Source organism: Pan troglodytes, chromosome Y (genome assembly GCF_028858775.2).
Source record: "Pan troglodytes isolate AG18354 chromosome Y, NHGRI_mPanTro3-v2.0_pri, whole genome shotgun sequence".
NCBI lineage: Eukaryota > Metazoa > Chordata > Mammalia > Primates > Hominidae > Pan > Pan troglodytes.
The window spans coordinates 34,112,129-34,132,382 of record NC_072422.2 but is presented as its reverse complement, the minus strand read 5'-3'; the positions used below and the strand labels follow the sequence as shown (position 1 = coordinate 34,132,382).

The following is a 20,254-nucleotide window of genomic DNA, read 5'->3' as shown; positions in this document are numbered from 1 at the left end:
CTTTGGGAGGCCGAGGTAGGTGGATCACAAGGTCAGGAGTTCGAGACCAGCCTGACCAACATGATGAAACCCCCATCTCTACTAAAAATACAAAAAATTAGCCAGGCGTGCTGGCGGGCGCCTGTAATCCCAGCTACTTGGGAGGCAGAGGCAGGAGAATCACTTAAACCTAGGAGGCGGAGGTTGCGGTGAACTGAGATCGCGCCACTGCACTCCAGCCTGGGCAAGAGCGAAACTCTGTCTCAAAAAAAAAAAAAAAAAAGAAAAAAGAAAAAATAAATGCACATCCACCTGGAAGCTCAGAATGTAACCTTATTTGGAAATAGAGCTTTTGCAGGTCATCCTGTTAACATGAGGTCATCCTGGATTAGGGTGAGCCCTAAATGCAATGACAGGTGTCCTTCTAAGAGGCAGAAGAGGAGACACAGAAACAGAGGAGAAAGATATGTGGAGATGGAGGCAGAGACTGGAGTGATGCAGCCACAAGCGCAGGGACGCCTGGAGCCCCCAGAAACGGAGAGAGGCAAGAAAGATCCTCCCCGAGAGCCTCCTGAGGAAGCACAGCTGTGAGATAACTTGATCTCAGACTCTGGGTCTCCAGAACTGGAAAGGACAAATCTCTGCTGTTTTAAGCACCCCAGTTTGTGGCAATTTGCTTTGGCAGCCTAGAAAACTCATCTATCAGATGATGGTCTTTTCTCTCCAATACTTTCTCTATTTTACTGATTCAGGTCATCACCTTGAAAGGAAAATATTTCCCTCTCTCCGTTCCTCCCTCCCTTCCTTCCTTCCTCCATCCCTCCCTCACACCCTTCCTTCCTTCTCTCTCTCTTCTCTCTCTTTCTGTCTCTCTCTCTCTCTTTTTTTTTCCCTAAGTCTTGCTCTGTCACCCAGGCCAGAGTGCAATGGTGTAATCTCGGCTCACTGCAACCTCCGTCTCCTGGGTTCAAGTGATTCTCCTGCTTCAACTTCCCGAGTAGCTGGAATTACAGGCACGCACCACCACGCTTGGCTAATTTTTGTATTTTTAGTAGAGACAAGGTTTCACCATGTTGGTCAGGCTGGTTTTGAACTCCTGACCTCAGGTGATCTGCTTGCCTCGGCCTCCCAAAGTGCTGGGATTACAGGTGTGAGCCACCACACCCGGCCTGAAAGGAAAATATTTCTTATAAATTATTGTAACATCTTATAAATTATCGTAACATCTTATAAATTATTGTTCTACCTATTCAGCTTAGAAAACGCAGATTAGAGGCTGGGCGCGGTGACTCACGCCTATAATCCCAGCACTTTGGGAAGCCAAGACAGGCGGATCACCTGAGGTCGGGAGTTCACCAGCCTGACCAAGATGGAGAAAGCCAGTATCCACTAAAAATACAAAATTAGCTGGGTGTGGTGGTATGTGCCTGTAATCCCAGCTACTCGGGAGGCTGAGGCAGGAGAATAGCTTGAACCCGGGAGGCGGAGGTTGCGGTGAGCCGAGATCGTGCCATTGCACTCCAGCCTGGGCGACAAGAGTGAAACTCCGTCTCAAAACTCAAAAGAAAAAAGAAAAGAAAAGAAAAAGCAGATTATTCCCCCGAACAATTCACTCAAGTGATGGGAGTTATTAGTGGGCTAGAGTTGGTAAGAACCCTAAACCTCAGAGAGGGAGGATGTAAAGAGGCCACCTCGGCACGTTGGGCAGAGGCAATGTCTGTGCTGGAACATTCACAGCCTGTCCTCCCTACGCTGACTCACCACCTACACTCCCTTCCCCAAGGCTCTGGTTTGTCTTGACCAGTCTCTCATGCTGCTCAACTTCTGTGCCTGTTGGTGACATCAACCCCAGTGGGAAGCCATTGTAGTTGTTTCTTGAGTCCACTTTAACAAATGATTACAAGTTCTGTGGCTTTAAACAGCAGCAATGTACTCTCTCCAAGTCTTGGCGACCAGAAGCGTGAGATCAAGGCATGGGCAGGGCTGTGTGCTCCCTCCAGAGGCTCTAGGGGAGGGTCCTTCCTGCCTCTCCCAGCTCCTGGGGCCTCCAGGTGTCCCTGGGCTTGTGGCCACATCACTCCAGTCTCTGCCTCCGTCTCCACGTGGCCTTCTCCTGTGTGTCTGTCTCTCCTCTTCTGTCTCTTAGGAGGACACCTGTCATTGCATTTAGGGCCCACCCAATCCAGGATAATCTCATCTCAACATCCTCAATTTGATCACATCTGCAAAGACGCTATTTCCAAACGAGGTCCTATTCACAGGTTCTAGGGGTTAGGACATGGACAGATCTTTTGGGGATCACCATTCAATCCACTGCAGTTGTGTTTGGTTCCGTCTGGGGGCTCTAGGGGAGGATCCTTCCTGCCTCTCACTGCTCCTGGGGGCTCCAGGCATCCCTTGGCTTGTGGCTACATCACTCCAGTCTCTGCCTCAGTACATGGCCTTCTACTTTGTGTCTATGTCTCCTCTTCTGTCTTTTAGAAAGACACCTGTCATGAGATATAGGACCCACCTTAATCTGGGATGATCTCATCTCAAAATCCTTTACTTAATTACATCTGCAAAGATTGTATTTCCACATTAGGTTGCATTCACAGGTCCTGGGAGTCAGGACATGGACATATATTTTGGGGGCCACTGCTCAATGCATTACTATTATATCCAGTTGCTTCTGGATGCTCTACGGGAGGATCCTCCCTGCCTCTCCCAGCTCCCGGGGGCTCCAGGCATCCCTGGGCTTGTGGCCACATCACTCCCGTCTCTGTCTCCATCTTCACATTGATCTTTTCCTCTTCTGTGTGAAAACTCCTTCTCCTTTCCTCTTATGAAGACCCCTTGAGGCCAGGCATGGTGGCTCATGCCTGTAGTCCCAGCACTTTGGGAGGCTGAGGTGGGCAGATCCCCTGAGGTCAGGAGTTCAAGACCAGCCTTGCCAACATGGTAAAACCTCATCTCCACAAAAACACAAAAATCACCCAGGCATGATGGCAGGTGCCTGTAATGCCAGCTACTAGGGAGGCTGAGGCAGGAGAATGGCTTTAACCTGGGAGGTGGAGTTTGCAGTGAGCCGAGATCGTGCCATCGCACTCCAGCCTGGGAGACAGAGCAAGACTCTGTCTCAATAAAAAAAAAAAAAAAAGGGACGATTTTGATTCTATGGAGTCCCCCTGGATAATCCAGTGTAATCCCTCCATGTCAGGATTCTTAATTTAACCACACCTGCAAAGTGCATGTTGTCCTGTGAGGTCAGAGATTAGTAGGCTCTAAGGATTAAGACTTTGATATCTTTAGGGCTCATTATTCAGCCCACCCTACTTAGCACAGGAAATTACCCTCAGAGCTGACCAACTCATTCCTGCCAGGCAGCCTAGGCAGGAAGCTCAGAAATGTGAACTCTGTTTTCTTCTCCATGGAACAAAGTTGCTATACTAGATCAGAGACATTGTGTTTAACAACCAGAAACATTCACTGAACTGGGATTTGGTATCTCTGAGTGTTCTGCCTGAGGCATTTATGAGTGCCAAAAAGAGCAGCACGAGGCCGGGTGCGGTGGCTCACGCCTGTCATCCCAGCACTTTGGGAGGCCAAGGCAGGCGGATCACAAGGTCAGGAGATCGAGACCATCCTGGCTAACACGGTGAAACCCCATCTCTACTAAAAATACAAAAAAATTAGCCGGGCATGGTGGCGGGCACCTGTAGTCCCAGCTGCTCGGGAGGCTGAGGCAGGAGAATGGCGTGAACCCGGGAGGCGGAGCTTGCAGTGAGCCAAGATGGAGCCACTGCACTCCAGCCTGGGCGACAGAGTGAGACTCCATCTCAAAAAAAAAAAAAAAAGAGCAGCACAGCTTACATTTCTTTGTGTGTTTTGTGGCTCTAGTTTTCTTTAAAAACAGCTAGGAAACAAGACACGGGGAGTGGTAGTCATGGCAGATTTACAGAAGTGTAACGTTTCCAAGAAACTACTTTAAAAGTGAGAAGCACATTAGGGAAGACACCCTCTTGCTCAGGAAGCACTAAGAAATTTGGACACTTCTGGATGGGCACGGTGGCTCATGCCTGTAATCTCAGCACTTTGGGAGACCAAGGTGGCTGGATCACCTGTGGTCAGGAGTTTGAGACCAGCCTGGCCAACATGGCGAAACCCTGTCTCTACTAAAAATACAAAAATTAGCCAGGCGTGATGGTGAGTGCCTGTAATCCCAGCTACTTGGGAGGCTGAGGCAGGAGAATTGCTTGAACCTGGGAGGCAGAGGCTGCAGTGAGCCAAGATCATGCCACTGCACTGTAGCCTGGGAGAGAAGAGCGAAACTCTGGGGAAAATAAAAAAAGAAAAGAAATTTGGAGACATCCAAAGTAATTCCAGATTTTGAGGGTGTTGTAAAAAGATACAAGAATGACGAAAATCTCCCCAGACATAACTAGGAAGGAATCCAGTCAATAGTCAAGGTAGGTCATTTTCCTACTATCCAGTCATTAAAAGCCAGGCATTTCTGCTGCATGAGGAAAGCCATATGTGTATGATGAGCTGTTTCCAAAAATGAGGGATAAAGCAAGTGATATGGTTTGGCTGTGTCCCCACCCAAATCTCATCTTGAATTCCCACGTGTTGTGGGAGGGACCCTGTGGGAGGAGGTAATTGAATCATGGGGGCAGGTCTTTTCAATGCTGTTCTCATGACAGTGAATAAGTCTCATGAGATCTGATGGTTTTATAAGAGGGCATTTCCCTGCAGAAGCTCTCTCTTTGCCTGCCGTCATCCATGTAAGATGTGACTTGCTCCTCCTTGCCTTCTGCCACGATTGTGAGGCCTCCCTAGCCACATGGCATGTGTGTCCATTAAACCTCTATTTCTGTACGAATTACCCAGTCTCCCAAGTATATCTTTATCAGGTACGTCTTCTCCTGAGTGGAAATAGGCATTTATGAAAGTAAAGGAGAACAGCACAGCTTCCATTGCTTTGTGTGTTTTGTGGCTCTAGTTTTCTTTAAAAACAGCTAGGAAACGAGACATGGGGATTTGTAGTCATGGCAGATTTACAGAATTGGAAGACATACCCAGGTATGTCATTATCAGCAGCATCCAAACGGACTAATACAGCAAGACTCACTATGCATTAGAGCTACGCTTTAGAAGCACAAGTCCATGTATTTTGAGAAGACTGCATTCTTCCACAGTTTGGTAGGGCTGAGGACCCCCTCCCCCTCCACCAAGCATCTCTCTGAAAGCAGCTAAAGACTGTGTAAGGGTCCTTTGGCAGGGGAATGTTCCTATCATTATTGCATTTCCTGATTTCTGTATGTGATGCTTTGACACTAGGGGGTCTTGCTGCCTCTAGAGAAACTGACCATCTCAGGGTTAGGCAATTTCTGGAGAACATGAACAACTCCTCTATGAGCATGTCTTTCATATGCAAAACAATCAATCTAGATTCCACACCCCAACAACATTCTGTGTGGGAGTCTCGCATCCCATGGCCACTCTCCACTTGCCCTAAGGTCCCCAGTGCCAGGTACCAGGCGAATACGGAGAGCCCCGGTATTAGTCTGTTTTCATGCAGCTTATAAAGACATACCACAGGCTGGGCAGTTTACAAAAGAAAGACAGGCTTAATGGACTTACAGTTCCAAGGCACACAATCATGGTGGAAGGCAAGGAGGAACACGTCATGTCTTTCATGGATGGCAGCAGGCAGAGAGAGAGCTTGTGCAGGGAAACGCCCGCTTATAAAACCATCAGATGTTATGAAACTTATTCACTATCACAAGAACGACACAGGAAAGACCTGCCCCCATGATTCAATCACCTCCCACCAGGAACCTCCCACAATGAGTGGGAATTCAAGATGAGATTTGGGTGGGGACACAGCCAAACCATTTCAGCTCCTGTACCCCCAGAGCTTGCTGAAATCATTCAAACAAGGCAATCCTAAACCTGCTCATCCTACCTCACCTGTTCCTTCCTACAGAAACCGCAATAAAGCCTCTCACCCATTTTTTTCTTCCTACTCCTTCCGTCTCCTGAGCTCCTCCATGGGGCCCTGCATGATATGACACCCCTGTCTTCTTGGGACCTTCTTGGGAAAGTAACAAAACTTTTTTCTCAAGAGCAGTCGTCTCCTGGTCTGTTGACCTTACTCTACCTAAATCATGATAAAGCCTATATTTTAAAACCATTCCCTGCCCTGGATTTTCTGGTTGCAGCATCAAGAAGTTCTGCCTGTAGCAGATGTTATTCTGCCCATGACAACTCACGTCACTCGACATCAGAATTTATCTCAGGAACCATCTGCTGCCAGCAGCTCCACACACATCAATCACTCTGAACCATATTGGGTAACATGGCTCCTTTTGGATAGCAAAAAAAGTTATGCAACCCCACATTATTGAAGGATATCATGCTATTCTTAGAATGAGAAGATGCACAGTGCCCCCAAAAGCTACTATTCCTTTACTCATAATTTATGACATATTTGTGTTTTATTTGCAAAAATCAATGACGATGCATTCAGATGAGACATGTATTCTACATTCATATTATCAATTCTATGGACTACTCTTGGGGTAGATAAAAATCCGCAGTCCCTTGTGGCCATTTTTCACGCTTTTCCTTGTTCATTTCTCACATTATGGGTCCACAGCCTTCTGATTGAAGACCTTTCCTTGGTATATTACCATCTACACTCACCGCCCAGTCTACACACAGCAGTGGAGATGCTATTTGCCCCACCAGGGCAGTGTGCTCAGCTCGGAGTGTTACAACTGGAGCACTCAGGAAATCAATGCATGCAACAGTGGTGTGGAAACCCTGCCTGGCATTATTGAAAGAGGCCCAGAAGAGGAGACCTTGCTCAGCAGTAACTGTCAGACATAAGCAGGTTCTCATTTGCTCATTTTCTTTTTGAATAGATGCTCCCATGATTCAATTACCTCCCACCAGCTACCTCCCACAACGTGTGGGAATTCTGATGGTCTTATACATAGCAACTGAGATGACCTATTTCGGGAGCCTGACCTGGCCGGAGACTCCCTTCTGTCTTCTGAGAAGTTCAGAGGAACATCAGAGTTCAAGGTGGAGTCAAATCATGGCAGGAAGCCACGGAGGTGGAGTGTATGGCTGTTTGGAGAAACTTCACCTTTCTTGGGGAGCTATACTCCCTAGGAAGAACTTCCAGTAAGTCAAGGGCATCCTGGTACACACTACAATTTTGTTCAATGGCTCCACGCACTTTTGACTTACAAAATGTTTTGGTTCCGTCCAGGGCAGCCTCCCGTGAGAGGCCATCACAGTTGCTATTTATAAGACCATCAAAAGGCTGGGCACAGTGGCTCACACCTGTAATCCCAGAACTTTGGGAGGCCAAGGCGGGAGGATCACGAGGCCAGGAGTTCGAGACCAGTCTGGCCAATACGGTGAAACCCTGTCTCTACTAAAAATACAAAAATTAGCCGGGCGTGGTGGTGCACACCTGTAGTCTCAGACACTCAGGAGGCTGAGGCAGAAGAATCGCTTGAACCTGGGAGGCAGAGGTTACAGTGAGCTGAGATCGCACCACTGCATTCCAGCCTGGACGACCCAGCGAGACTCTGTCTCAAAAAAAAAAAAAAAAACAAACACCATCATAGTGTCAAGGACAAAACTTACCAGTAGGTTGGGGACTGGAGCGAACCGGGGGTTGCTTGTTAATGAGTCCAAAGTTTCCATTTTGCAAACTGAAGAGAGTTCTGAAGATGGATGGTGTTGACGGTTCCACAACTCTATAAATGTATTCAATGCCACTGTACACTTTAAAAAATGGTCAAGATGGTACATTTTATGGTATGCTATTTTACCACCGTGAAAAGTAATTTTTCAAAGACAAATTAAGAGGAAAACTCATTAGCAAGTTCTAAGTCAGAATGACATAAAGAAGGCATTGAGGGTGGCACCAGGGAGCAACAGCTTTCATCTCAGACTTGGTATTTCTTCTGGAATCTACAGGAGATTTGCCCAGATTTTTCAATGTTAAGACAGAGCTTTACTACGTGCAGAACAGAGAGAAGAGACAAACCTTATTATATACGTTCACGTGTTTGGTTTGCAGTGGGCGCCATATTGGTGTGTGATCTTCCAATGACTTTTTACCATGAGATTGCTGGAAGATGGGGAAAATAAAATGTCAGATGTGTATTTTCTGGGCAGAAGGGCAGACACCATGCACACAGAATGTCTTCAAGGCTTTCTTAAGAGTTCATCAAAAATAAATAGGCTTTACAAATGCATCACTGTGCAAGAGTGTTGTATAAGGAATCACACATATTTTGCATTTGATCTTTCAAACAACACAGCAAAGGAGGTCTTATGACTTCCATTTTCCATACAGATGAGTTCAGACGCACGCTTGAGAACATGTCATTCTACTGTGTCTGTGTTTGACAGCTCTGCACAGCTGTGTGCTGGTCTACAAGCAAAATTAAGTTGGCATCGAGTTCCAACAATGAATGAAGGGTACGTTTCTTGGGCCAGTTTAGTCAAAGTGTCTCTGTCACCTGAGGGCTGCTTAATGGCCTTAGGGAACGAGCTTTGGAAGCACCTGTTAAAGACAGGCAGAACGCTGCAGGAGGGACGCCTGTCATTCCACGGTGTCTGCCCACGCTGTGCTGGTCCAACCTAATGAGCACGGGCATTAGAACTCAAGACGGCACAAGCCCGAGGCAGCGGAGTGAGCGGCCTCCAACCTCATGTGTGCTGCTGTGCACAGACAGGATTTCCAGGTACATCCTGCTTTTCAGCCGCTGCCTCAGATGAAAAGCTGGCAGCTGCATACATTTTGAATACAGAACAAGGGAAAATGATTTTAAGCGATGCTTTCCGGCTTAGGGAATGCTGTTGTTCCTTCCTACTGGGAGTCTTTCTCGAGTTTGTCTTCCATGAGGCAGGTGAAGGTGAGAATTATATACTGAACATTTGAGGCAGTCACTGAGAGCTTAAAAGTCTCCAGGGAATACGGCCGGGTGCAGGGGCTCACACCTGTAATCCCAGCACTTTGGGAGGCCAAGGTGGGCGGATCACCTGAGGTCAGGAGTTCGAGACCAGCATGGCCAAAATGGTGAAACCCCATCTCTACTAAAAATACAAAAAATTAGCCAGGTGTGGTGGTGCATTCCTGTAATCACAGCAACTCAGGAGGCTGAGGCAGGAGAATCGCTTGAACCTGGGAGGTGGAGGTTGCAGTGAGCTGAGATCACACTACTGCACTCCAGCTTGGGCAACAAGACCAAAACTCTCTCTCAAAAAAAAAAAAAAAAAAAAAGTCTCCAGGAAATGAATCCCAAGGAGCTCTGGGAGGCTCAGTCTTCCCCCAGGTATGTTCCTTCACATCCTCTTCCCCTTTGAGTCTGCATCTTAGCTGGTGGTTTTCTTCCACACAACTGGCTGTGGGGTATCTCTTGGGATTGGCATGTGCTTTTCCATCTGTGTTGCCTGTTCTGCTGGTCCACCTGATGAACACAGCCCCTACCATCTCCAACCTACACTTTCCCCCATAGGCATAACCTTCCCTGCACCTCCTGCACCTGTTGAGCTTAAATTAGTCAGAGACAACTCTCGCTATGGTGTACCTGTGTTATGGTCTAGGTAGTCACTCCTGAAAAAGACGAACCTTTATTTATTTCACTTTGTATCTCCAATCACATAAGGAATGCCAGAAAGCCCCTTGACTTGACTTAGAACCTGCTGATAACTTTGTTCTTAATTCCTCTGTAAAAAAAATTATTTTTAGGCCAGTTGCAGTGGCTCATGCCTGTCATCCCAGCACTTTGGGAGGCTGAGGCAGATCACTTGAGGTCAGGAGTTCGAGACCAGCCTGCCCAGCATGGTGAAACCCCGTCTCTGCTAAAAATACAGAAATTAGCCAGGCCTAGTGGTGTGCACATGTAATCCCAGCTACTCAGGAGGCTGAAGCAGAAGAATCACTTGAACCTGGGAGGTGGAGGTTGCAGTGAGCCAAGATCACACCACTGCACACTCCAGCCTGGGACTGAGTGAGACTCTGTCTCAACAACAACGACAAAAAAATTCCATTTTCTTTTTTTTTTTTTAAACTATACGTTCCGGGATACACGTGCAGAATGTGCAGGTTTGTTACATAGGTATACATGTGCTGTGGTGGTTTGCTGTACCTATTAACCCGTCATCTAGGTTTTAAGCCCTGCATGCATTCGGTATTTACCCTAATGCTCTCCCTCCCCTTGCCCCCCAACCCCCGACAGGCCCTGGTGTGTGACATTCACCTCCCTGTGTCCATGTGTTCTCATTGTTCAACTCCCACTTATGAGTGAGAACATGAGGTGTTTGGTTTTCTGTTCTTGTGTGAGTTTGCTGAGAATGATGGCTTCCAGCTTCATCCATGTCCCTGAAAAGGACATGAACTCATTCTTTTTATGGCTGCACAGTATTCCATGGTGTCTATGTGCCACATTTTCTTTATCCAGTCTATCATTGATGGACATTTGGGCTGGTTCCCTGTCTTTTTAAGTTGCGGTAGGAGAACGTACCAACATTTACATTCTTAACCAGCCTGGGCAATGTGACAAAACCCCATCTGTACAAATACAACAAAATTATCTGGGCATGGTAGCACGCACCTGTAGTCCCAGCTACATGGGGGGCTAAGGTGGGAGAATTCCTTGAGCCCGAGAGGTGGAGGCTGTAGTGAGCCAAAATTATGCCACTGCACTCCAGCCTGGGTGACAGAGCAGGACACTGCCTCAAAAAAAAAAAAATTCTTTACAATTGCAGTATTTTCTCATTATTTAGGGTAGAGAGAGTCTATAAAGTCATAGCAAATACTAAATTAGCAAATATGACACCAGGGATTCCAGAGGAAATATAGACTTAGGTTCCCGTGAGCAACTGTTCATAAAACTGTTGGCCGCCAGTCCATAGATCAGCTTGTTGTATGTGTGTTTCTGTTCACAGACACCTTACTGAATAGATATTGTAGACGCATTCCCATTGACGTCACAGTCAACAGCACTATAGCTCATGTCTGGGAAAAGCTTCTCTAACACACGGATTTTGTCTGCGAGACACACATCAGTTTTTTGCACTTCAGAACACTAAATAGTATTTTAACACTATGCATGGATTTTTCTTTTTTTCTTTTGAGATGCAGTTTTGCTTTTGTCACCCAGGCTGGAGTGCAATGGCGCGATCTCGGCTCACTGCAACCTCCGCCTCCTGGGTTCAAGTGATTCTCCTGCCTCAGCCTCCCGAGTAGCTGGGATTACAGGCACCTGCCACCACCTCCAGCTAATTTTTGTATTTTTAGTAGAGGCGGGATTTCACCATGTTGGCCAGGCTGGTCTGGACCTCCGGATCTCAGATGATCCGCCCGCCTCGGCCTCCCAAAGTGCTGGGATGACAGGCATGAGCCACCGTGCCCGGCCTGCTTGGGGGTCATTTTAAACAGCAAAGTCACCAAGAAAAAGCATAAGAAGGCAAGAAGTGTGGCAGTGAAGAGAAAGCAAAAAGAACACTTTTATTTATTTATTTGTCTTTTAGAGTGTGAGAGCTGAGGTCACAAGACACAGCCTTTCTTTGTTAGATGTCAGCTGGGAGTGTGTGAGTGTGTGTATGTGTGTGTGTGTGTGTTGGGTGATTCAAATCTTTTCATATTCAGTGCGTGTCTGTGAGTGACCCAGGAAGCACCCTCAGTATTGATTTGGGGTGACAAATCAATTTTAGTGAGCAGGGGAATTCATGAATTCACAATGTGCAGATAATGGCCATTTGTACGTCTTCTTTTGAAACCTGTCTATTCAAGATAAGTGGCCAAGAAACGTATGAAAAAATGCTCAGCGTCACAAATGATCAGGGAAACGAAAGTCAAAACCACAATGTGATACCATCTTTCTCCCGAAGAATGGCCATAAACTCACACAGCCACTAGAGAAATGGTGTGGGGAGTTTTTAAAGAACTGAAAGAACTACCATGTGATCCAGCAGTGCCACTACCGGGTATCCACCCAGAGGAAAAGAAGTCGTTATACGAAAAAGATATGCACGCATTTTTTTTGTAGACACAGCCTTGCTCTGTCGCCAGGCTGGAGTGCAGCGGCATGATCTCGGCTCACTGCAACCTCCACCTCCCGGGTTCAAGCGATTCTCCTGCCTCAGCCTCCCGAGTAGCTGGGACTACAGGCGCCTGCCACCACGCCCGGCTAGTTTTTGTATTTTTAGTAGAGACGCGGTTTCACCATGTTGGCCGGGATGGTCTCCATCTCCTGACCTCGTGATCCGCCCGCCTCAGCCTCCCAAAGTGCTGGGATGACAGGCGTGAGCCCCCGCACCCAGCCACGCACGCATGTTTATAGCAGCACAATTCGTAATTGCAAAATCGTGGAACCAACCCAAATGCCCATCAATCAATAAGTGGATAAAGAAACTCTGGTGTATATATATATATATATATATACACACACACACACACACACACATACATACACACATCCTATATATATACACACTATATGTACATACATATATATACACACTATATATATACACTATACACATATACACACTATATATCATATATACATGTACACAGTATATATATACACACAATATATACATGTGTCTATATATAGTGCTGTATGTATATACACACACACGAGATTATATATACATATATACATATATACATATATGTGTATATATATACACACATATATATATATCTCGTGTGTGTGTATATAATGGAATACTACTCAGCCAGGAAAAGGAATGAATGAATGGCATTCACAGCAACCGGGATGGAATTGGAGACCATCATTCTAAGTGAAGTAACTCAGGAATGGAAAACAAACATCCTATGTTCTCACTCATAAGTGGGAGCTTAAGAAACTGTGTTGTGTGTGTGTGTGTGTGTGTGTATAGTGTGTGTATATATATTTACACACAATATGTGTCTGTATATATATTTACACACAATATGTGTCTGTATATATATTTACACACAATGTGTGTGTATATATACACTATATGTCCATATATAGTGCCGAATATATATATACACAATATATACATATGTCTATGTATATAGTGCTGTGTATATATATACATGCTATATATATACACACTATATATAGTACACTATATATAACTATATAAATAGTACACTATATATATAACTATATATAGTACACTATATATATAACTATATATAGTACACTATATATATAACTATATATAGTACACTATATATATAACTATATATATAACACACTATATATATATATTTATTTATATATATATATATATAATGGAATACTACTCAGCCAGGAAAAGGAATGAATGAATGGCATTCACAGCAACCTGGATGGAATTGGAGACCATCATTCTAAGTGAAGTAACTCAGGAATGGAAAACAAACATCCTATGTTCTCACTCATAAGTGGGAGCCAAGTTAGGAGGATGCAAAGCCCTAAGAATGATATGATGGACTTTGGGGACTCAGCAGGAAAGGGTGGGAAGGAGACTAGAGATAAAAGACTACAAATTGGGTTCACTGTATACTGCTCAGGTGTTGGGTGCATCCAAATCTCACAAATCACCACTAAAGAACTGACTCATGTAAGCAAACACCACCTGTTCCCCAATAACATATGGAAATAAAAAAAAAATATATATATATATGATAAAATAAAATAAAGAAATAAAATACACAGATAATGAGGTCTGGTTGCATTTTGAACTAGGATGTGATTTGCATTCAGAGGTGCTGTGTGCCCTGTTTCTTTTTTTGTTTTTTTCTTTTTTTGAGAGACAGGGTCTCGCTCTGTTGCCCAGGCTGGAGTGCAGTGGCACAATCTCAGCTGACTGCATCCTCCGCCTCCTGGGTTCAAGTGATTCTCCTGCCTCAGCCTCCCGAGTAGCTGGGCACCATCACGCCGGGTTAATTTTTGTATTTTTAGTAGAGACAGGGTTACACCATGTTGGCCAGGATGGTCTTGATCTCTTGACCTCGTGATCTGCCCGTCTCAGCCTCCCAAAGTCCTGGGATTGCAGGCGTGAGCCACCACGCCCAGCCTGTCTGCCCTGTTCCTTACTGGCTCACCACTGTGGAAGTCTTGTCTCCTGCCATGAGACGTGGGGCTTTCTCTTTGCCCTTCAAATGGCCCAGTGGGTCCCTGAACTACCAGACGAGGCAGCCCACACAGACGCCACATGGGCATCTTGAGGCTCTTCCTAAGAATTCCTTCATTATTTTGTGATGCTTTCATGGGAAATAGACATGAATATGGTCAAAGAGTCAAAGTGATTTGGAAGTTGTTTAGCAATGAAGACAAGAAACTTCAGTCCGCCTTAGTAGCAAGATCAACTAGTTTTGCTTTTCCTGTTTCCCATGAATTGAGTCAAAGCCCGGAAGGGCAGCTTTTCAGAAGAGTTGAGCATGGAGAACAAATACAAAAGGATATCTAGGCTGGGCCATGAGGTCAGGAGTTCGAGACCAGCCTGGCCAACATGGTGAAACCCCATCTCTACTAAAAATGCAAAATTAGCCAGGCGTGGTGGCGGGCGCCTGTAATCCCAGCTACTCAGAAGGCTGAGGCAGGAGAATCACTTGAGCCAGACAGTCAGAGGTTGCAGTGAGCCGAGATCGCACCACTGCACTCCAACTTTGGTGACAGATCAAGACTCTGTGTCAGAAAAAAAAAAAAAAGAAAAGATATCTAGTTTAACGTGCAGAACGGGATACTCATTACTTACTTAAATAATCACCTAAATTGGAACCTTTCCATCGTAATGGATTGCTCCAGCATTTAGCCTAGCAGAATCCCAGTAAAACGTTCCAGCTATTTCTGCATCCTGTCTCTGACTCCCCAAGACGGTAGCCCAGCTATTCACAGTCAGGTCCATTTTCTTCATGAGGTTAAAATCCAACAGACTGTTGGTCACACGGCGGTTGGAGGCTTGCTGGGCTGGTCTAACGGCATCTTGGAAGATAAGGGCTGGAGGAACGGTAGTATGTTCCTCCAGGTTCTCACGAGCTGTCTTGCTTTTTATTTTTCCTTTTCCTGGTAAATGTGCATATGAGAAATGGAAACCATAGACATACGTTATGACTGTGTTCCTGTACCCAACTGAGGTGGGGGCTGCTATTTCTCATGGCCCAATAATGAGATGCAGAGGAACTGGGGAGGAAGAGAGGTGTTTTTTTTTGTTGTTGTTGTTTTGAGACGGAGTCTTACTCTGTCGCCCAGGCTGGAGTGCAATGGCATGATCTCAGCTCACTGCAACCTCCGCCTCCCAGGCTTAAGCAACTCTCCTGCCTCGGCCTCCCGAGTAGCTGGGATTACAGGTGCACACCACCACACCCAGCTAAGTTTTGTATTTTAAGTAGAGACGGGGTTTCACCATGTTGGCCAGGCTGATCTCGATCTCTTGACCTCATGATCCACCCGCCTCAGCCTCCCAAAGTGCTGGGATTACAGGCGTGAGCCACCGCGCCCGGCCGGTTCAATGAATTTACACTCCCACCGACAGTGTAAAAGCATTCTTATTTCTCCACATCCTCTCCAGCATCTGTTGTTTCCTGACTTTTTAATGATTGTATTCTAATTGGCGTGAGACCGTATCTCATTGTGGTTTTCATTTGCATTTCTCTAATGACCACTGATTTTGTTCTTTTTTATGCCTGCATAGTATTCCGTGGTACATATGTACCACATTTTCTTTTCTTTTCTTTTTGAGACGGAGTCTTGCTCTGTTGCCCAGGCTGGAGTGCAGTGGCATGATCTCGGCTCACTGCAAGCTCCGCCTCCCGGGTTCATGCCATTCTCGTGCTTCAGCCTCCTGAGTAGCTGGGACTACAGGCGCCCGCCACTGCACCTGGCTAATTTTTTTTTTTTTTTTTTTTTGTATTTTTAGTAGAGACGGGGTTTCACCGTGGTCTTGATCTCCTGACCTCGTGATCCACCTGCCTTGGCCTCCCAAAGTGCTGGAATTATAGGCGTGAGCCACCGTCTTTTTCTTTTTTTTTTTTTTAAGATGGAGTCTCACTGTCACCCAGGCTGGAGTGCAGTGGTGCAGTCTTGGCTCACTGCAGCCTCCACCTCCTAGGTTCAAGCGATTCTCCTGCCTCAGCCTCCCAAGTAGCTGGGACTACAGGCGCGCACCACCACGCCCGGCTAATTTTTGTATTTTTAGTAGAGACGGGGTTTTCACCATGTTGGCCAGGCTGATCTTGATCTCTTGACCTCATGGTCTGCCTGCCTCGGCCTCCCAAAGTGCTGGGATTACAGGTGTGAGCCACCACGCCCGGTCAAAGCACATGATTTTATTCTTTTTTATGGCTGCATAGTATTCCATAGTATATATGTACCACATTTTCTTCCTTCTTTTTTTTTTTTGAGATGGAGTCTCACTCTGTCGCCCAGGCTGAAGTGCAGTGGAGTTGATAATTTGCTTCACATCAGGGGACTGAATACACTTTGCTTGGTGCATTTTTCCTTCCATTTTTCAGTGCAAGATGACGAGAATGTTGCAACACTAATGTAACAATGTCAGGTGCATGTTTTCTGCTTTCATTTCATGTTTAAATTACATGCTCCCGATCTTCCTGAAAATGACTCTTACAAAGTTTACCCATTGAACACACAGTTTCAAATTTCTCTTCTTCCTTTTCCACCCTCCCACCTTTCCTAAGTAAAACTGACTACGGATTACAAGGAAAGAAGAGAAATAGAAAGAAAAAGACATGGCCTCAAAACCTAGATTAAGGCTGGGCACGGTGGTTTACACCTGTAATCCCAGCACTTTGGGAGGCTGAGGCTGGAGGATCACCTGGACTCTGGGAGGCTGAGACGGCAGTGAGCTGTGATCACACCATTGCCGTCCAGCCTGGACCACAGAGTGAGACCCTGTCTCAACAACAACAAGTGAGGAAGCTGGGTCTCAACCCATGTCAGTGGTAGGGCACAGAGCTTTTATGAGAAATCTGCAAACTGTCAAATGCACCTGCCATGATGTGTGTGTGTGTGTGGGGGGGGGGGGGGGCACACATTTTCCAAACGTGAAAATTCTGTTGAGATTAATGAAGTGAAAATGTACTGCAGATATATTACCGAATGTAGTAGTTTAGTCATTAATAATTAGCTTAATGTGGCCAGGGGCGGTTCATAGTCTGGCTCTCTCACCCAGACTGAGATTCCGTGGTGCAATCTCAGCTCACTGCAACCTCTGCATCCTGGGTTCAAGCGATTCTCCTGCCTCAGCCTCCCAAGTAGCTGGGATTACAGGCACGCACCCTGACACCCAGCTAATTTTTGTATTTTTAGTAGAGATGAGGTTTTACCATGTTGGCCAGGCTAGTCTCGAACTCCTGACCTCATGATCCGCCCATCTTAGCCTCCCAAAGTGCAGGGATTACAGGTGTGAGCCACTGAATCTGGCCGAAACCTCTTTTCTTTTTCTTTTTCCTTTTTTTTTTTTTTGAGACAGAGTTTCGCTCTTGCTGCCCAGGCTGGAGTGCAATGGCATGATCTCAGCTCACTGTAACCTCTGCTTCCCAGGTTCAAGTGATTCTCCAGCCTCAGCCTCCCGAGTAGCTGAGGTTACCAGCATGCATCACCACACCTGGCTAATTTTGTATTTTTAGTAGAGATGAGGTTTTACCATGTTGATCAGGCTGGTCTTGAACTCCTGACCTGATGATGTGCCTGCCTCAGTCTCCCAAAGTGTTGGGATTATAGGCGTGAGCCACTGCGCCTGGCCCAAGCCTCTTTTCTTTGTAAATTACCGAGTCTCAGGTAGTTCTTTACAGCAGTGCAAGAATGGACCAATACACTTCCCCATTATCTGCAGGATAAATTCAGTTTCCTGGTTCAGGGTCCAATCTGATATGCTTCAACTTCTATTTCAAATATATCTTCCTGTGCTCAGCCAAATGGATCTTGTGATCACTGTGTGCCTCATTGTGACTTCACGTCCAGAAGCTTGAAATATTCTTCCTCCACCTGTCCACCTTCTTGGATTCCGCCTGTCCTTAGAGACAGAGTCAAAGGCAATCATGAGTCAAGACCCACTGGTCTATGATGCTCTCTTGCCAGCTCATTGCACGATGAGAAGCAGTCCTGCTATAGGAAGAATCCAGAGACCTCCAATCAAACACCGGTCTTCACTGACTAGCTGGCTGAATGAGTCAGGGTTAAAGCTCACAGCGATACCCAGGAGATCCCGAAATACAGTGAGTGGCCCAGTCAAGATGAAAGTTTACTTTCCATCCATGCTCCATCCAATGAGGTGGGCTCTGTCAAGCCTGAAAAATTTTCTCTCTGGTCCTTTACACAAATATTTTGCGAGTTCCCGACCTCCAGTATCTAAAACGTTCCCAAAGTTACCTTTTCAGTTAAACAGTTGGTGCCACTGCACTCCAGCCTGGGCAACAGAGTGTGATCCCATCTCTCAATAAATAAAGAAAATAATGTTTTTATCAATAGTTAAATCTTTGCCTCCAAAAAGTTAAGCATTTGGGTGATTGTATTGGAAAAAGAAAATGCTGAGAAGTTCAACTTCGTTAATATACTAAGCACTGATTTAATGTTAATTATAGAAATGGCATCAGAAATGATTACTGTTTACAACAACAAAATCAGGTGATATATATAACCGTCCAATTAGGTGGGTTCTGTAAAGCCTGAGATATTTTCTATCTTGTTCTTTATACAAATATTTTGTGAGTTCATGACCTCCAGCATCTAAAATGGTCCCAAAGTTACCTTTTAAGTTAAACATAAAACCAAAAGTTTCATATTATACCCTCTGTACTCTGTTGAATGTTTAAAGACTAACAAGAAAACACCGGCCAGGCACAGTGGCTCATGCCTGTAATTCCAGCAATTTGAGAAGCCGAGGGAGCCGAGATTAATATGCTAAGCACTGATTTAATGTTTATAATTACAGAAATGGAACCAGGATTACTGTTTACAAAAGAAAAAACAGGTGATACGTGAGGTCTGTCAACAGTGGTTGTGTGTGACCATGTGCCAATAACTCAGTTATTCCCATTTTCTCATCTGTAAAATGGGTAAAATTAAACTTTCCTCATAAAATGTTCACGGGTATCAAGTAAAATCATATGTGTAAGTATCTAGCAAAATTTAAGGCCAATAACAAGCCATTGATAAATGGCAGCTCTTTTTTAAAAAATTGATCTGAAAACAAATTTTTCTTTTTTTTTTTGAGATGGAGTCTCGCTCTGTCGCCCAGGCTGGAGGGCAGTGGCGCGATCTCAGCTCACTGCAAGCTCTGCCTCCTGGGTTCACGCCATTCTCCTGCCTCAGCCTCCCAAGTAGCTGGGACTGCAGGCACCCGCCACCATGCCCAACTAATCTTTTGTATTTTTAGTAGAGACGGGGTTTCACGGTGTTAGCCAGGATGGTCTCGATCTCCTGACCTTGTGATCCGCCCAAAGTGCTGGGATTACAGGTGTGAGCCATCACGCCCGGCTAATCTTTTGTATTTTTGGTAGAGACGGAGTTTCACCACGTTAGCCAGGATGGTCTCAATCTCCTGACCTTGTCATTCACCCACGTGGGCCTCCCAAAGTGCTGGGATTACAGGCATGAGCCACCGCGCCCAGCCCTGAAAACATAATTTTGTTTTCAAGTGTTGGGGCTCAGGTGTGTCCATCATCACAAAAACATTGTCCATAAAATGTAAATGTAACAATACCACGAAACCGGAAAAATGCTTCCACAAGTGGCTGAGGCAGTAATGAAAGTAATTACACCTGTCACTTCTTTTTCTTGTTGCTGTTATTGTTGTCTAAAGTTTAGCTTGCTTCATTCTTTCCCTTAAACTTTTATCTTAGGTTTGGGGGTACACGTGCAGGTTTGTTGTAGGTCAATTTGTGTCACCGGAGTTTGTTGTACAGATGATTCCATCACCCAGGTATTAAGCCCAGTACCAATAGTTACCTTTTCTGCCCCTCTCCCTCCTCCCACCCTCCACCCTCAAGTAGAGGTGTCTCTTGCTCCCTTCTTTGTGTTCATGAGTTCTCCTCATTTAGCTCCCATTTATTTATTTTTTTGAGACGGAGTGTCACCCTGTCGCCCAGGCTGGAGTGCAATGGCGTGATCTTGGCTCACTGCAACGTCCGCCTCCCGGGTTCAAATGATTCTTCTGCCTCAGCCTCCCGAGTAGCTGGGATTACAGGTGCCTGCCACCACGCCCGGCTAATTTTTGTATTTTTAGTAGAGATAGGGTTTCACCATGTTGGCCAGGCTGC

General features: G+C 45.7%; 1 long non-coding RNA gene across 1 annotated transcript; it reads right to left on the bottom strand.

The window, feature by feature from the left end:
• Nucleotides 1–1,540: 1,540 nt before the first annotated feature.
• Nucleotides 1,541–8,784, bottom strand: LOC134809348 (uncharacterized). Its single transcript, XR_010154996.1, has 2 exons — nucleotides 7,624–8,784; nucleotides 1,541–5,702 (listed from the first exon to the last, which is right to left on the bottom strand). It is a non-coding gene; the product is annotated as an uncharacterized LOC134809348 (long non-coding RNA).
• Nucleotides 8,785–20,254: the final 11,470 nt, after the last annotated feature.